Genomic DNA, 2,500 nt, shown 5'->3' with positions numbered 1-2,500 from the left:
AGACAGGCTGGTACATGGCATGTCTCCAGGGAGGTGTTAAAGATGTTGGTGAACACCGGAGACAGCTGGTCAGCGCAGTGCCTGAGGGTGGCTGGAGAGACAGAGTCCGGCCCGGCTGCTTTGCGTGGATTCTGCCTCTTGAAAAGCCCATTAACTTCTCCCTCCTGAAAGGAGAGAGTCGTTTCTGTAGTATGGGTGGGGGATGGGGCCTCTTGGGTGGGAAGGGGTGGTTCAGGACAGTCCAATTGTCTTTCAAATCTACGGTAGAACTCGTTCAGGTCGTTGGCTAGGCGGGAGTCGTTAGTGGTGTGGGGCGCTCTGGGTTTGTAGTTGGTGATGTGCCTGAGCCCTTTGGCAGACAGAAGCAGCGTCGTTAGTAGAGAACTGGTGTTTTAGTGTCTCTGAGTACAGTCGTTTAGCCTCTCTCACCGCTTTGCTAAACCTGTTCTTCGACTCCTTGAATCTGTCTCTATCCCCACTCCTAAACGCTTCCTCCTTCTCCAACCTCAACCTTTTGAGCTTTGCTGAGAACCAGGGCTTGTTGTTGTTAAAGTTCACCCTGGTACGTGTTGGGATACAGCAGTCCTCACAGAAGCTGATGTACACAGCCTCTGTGAGTTCATCCAGACTATTGGTAGCAGTCGTGAACATATCCCAGTCAGTACAGTCTAAGCACGCCCGCAAATCTTCCACAGCCTCACTGGTCCACTGTTTAGATGTCCTCACAGCAGGTTTACAGAGTTTTAGTTGCTGCCTGTATGCACGAATCAGGTGGACCAAGGGAGTTCTGTGCGAGCCGAACAGCCCCGTGACCCACAAGAGAAACATCCCCGCCAAATTCGAGCGTTTGACGGGGTCTATCCGTGAAAAATATAGACGTTTTTGAGTGCACATGCATTTCTGCTGCAGATGCCTCTGGAAGTTTCATGCAGTTCGTACGCAATGTGGCAACACGAAAATGACCCCTTTTCCCATTCCGAGGGATTTCTGTGCGACCCTAACTAACAGCGCCCGTGAGCCACAAGAGAGACATCCCCGCCAATTTATAGCGTTTCACGGGGTCTATCCGTGAAAAATATAGACGTTTTTGAGTGCACATGCATTCCTGCTGCAAATGCCTCTGGAAGTTTCATGCCGTTCCTATGCAATGTGGCCACACAAAAATGACCCGTTTTCCCATTCCGAGGCATTTCTGTGCGACCCTAACAGCCCCGTGAGCCACAAGAGAGACATCCCCGCCAACTTCTAGCGTTTGACGGGGTCTATGCGTGAAAAATATTAAAATTTTTGAGTGCACGTGCCTTTCTGCTGCAAATGCCTCTGGAAGTTTCATGGCGTTCCTATGCAATGTGGCAACACGAAAATGACCCCTTTTCCCATTCCGAGGGAGTTCTGTGCCACCCTAACAGCCCCGTGAGCCACAAGAGACACATCCCCGCCAATTTCTAGCGTTTCACGGGGTCTATCCGTGAAACATATAGAAGTTTTTGAGTGCACATGCATTCCTGCTGCAAATGCCTGTGGAAGTTTCATGCGGTTCGTACGCAATGTGGCAACACGAAAATGACCCGTTTTCCCATTCCCAGGGATTTCTGTGCGACCCGAACAGCCCCGTGAGCCACAAGAGACACATCCCCGCCAATTTCTAGCGTTTCACGGGGTCTATCCGTGAAAAATATCAATTTTTTTTGACTGCACATGCATTTCTGCTGCAAATGCCTCTGGAAGTTGCATGCGGTTCGCATGCAATGTGGCGACACGAAAATGACCCGTTTTCCCATTCCGAGGGATTTCTGTGCCACCCTAACAGCCCCGTGAGCCACAAGAGAGACATCCCCGCCAATTTCTAGCGTATCACGGGGTCTATCCGTGAGAAATATTCACTTTTTTGAGTGCACATGCATTCCTGCTGCAAATGCCTCTGGAAGTTTCATGCGGTTCGTATGCAATGTGGCGACACGAAAATGACCCGTTTTCCCATTCCGAGGGATTTCTGTGCCACCCTAACAGCCCCGTGAGCCACAAGAGAGACATCCCCGCCCACTTCTAGCGTTTCACGGGGTCTCTCCGTGAAAAATATCACATTTTTTGAGTGCACATGCATTCCTGCTGCAAATGCCTCTGGAAGTTTCATGCGGTTCGCATGCAATGTGGCGACACGAAAATGACCCGTTTTTTCCCATTCCGAGGGATTTCTGTGCCACCCTAACAGCCCCGTGAGCCACAAGAGACACATTCCCGCCAATTTCTAGCGTTTCACGGGGTCTATCCGTGAAAAATATTCAATTTTTTGACTGCACATGCATTTCTGCTGCAAATGCCTCTGGAAGTTTCATGCGGTTCGCATGCAATGTGGCGACACGAAAATGACCCGTTTTCCCATTCCGAGGGATTTCTGTGCCACCCTAACAGCCCCGTGAGCCACAAGAGAGACATCGCCGCCAATTTCTAGCGTTTCACGGGGTCTATCCGTGAAAAATATTCACTTTTTTGACTGCAC

This window comes from Petromyzon marinus, unplaced genomic scaffold (assembly GCF_048934315.1).
Source record: "Petromyzon marinus isolate PM22_M1 ecotype Great Lakes invasive population unplaced genomic scaffold, UKy_Petmar_22M1.pri1.0 PM_G_Scaffold_38, whole genome shotgun sequence".
In the NCBI taxonomy this organism is placed as follows: domain Eukaryota; kingdom Metazoa; phylum Chordata; class Hyperoartia; order Petromyzontiformes; family Petromyzontidae; genus Petromyzon; species Petromyzon marinus.
Note: the sequence above shows the minus strand (reverse complement) of the source record.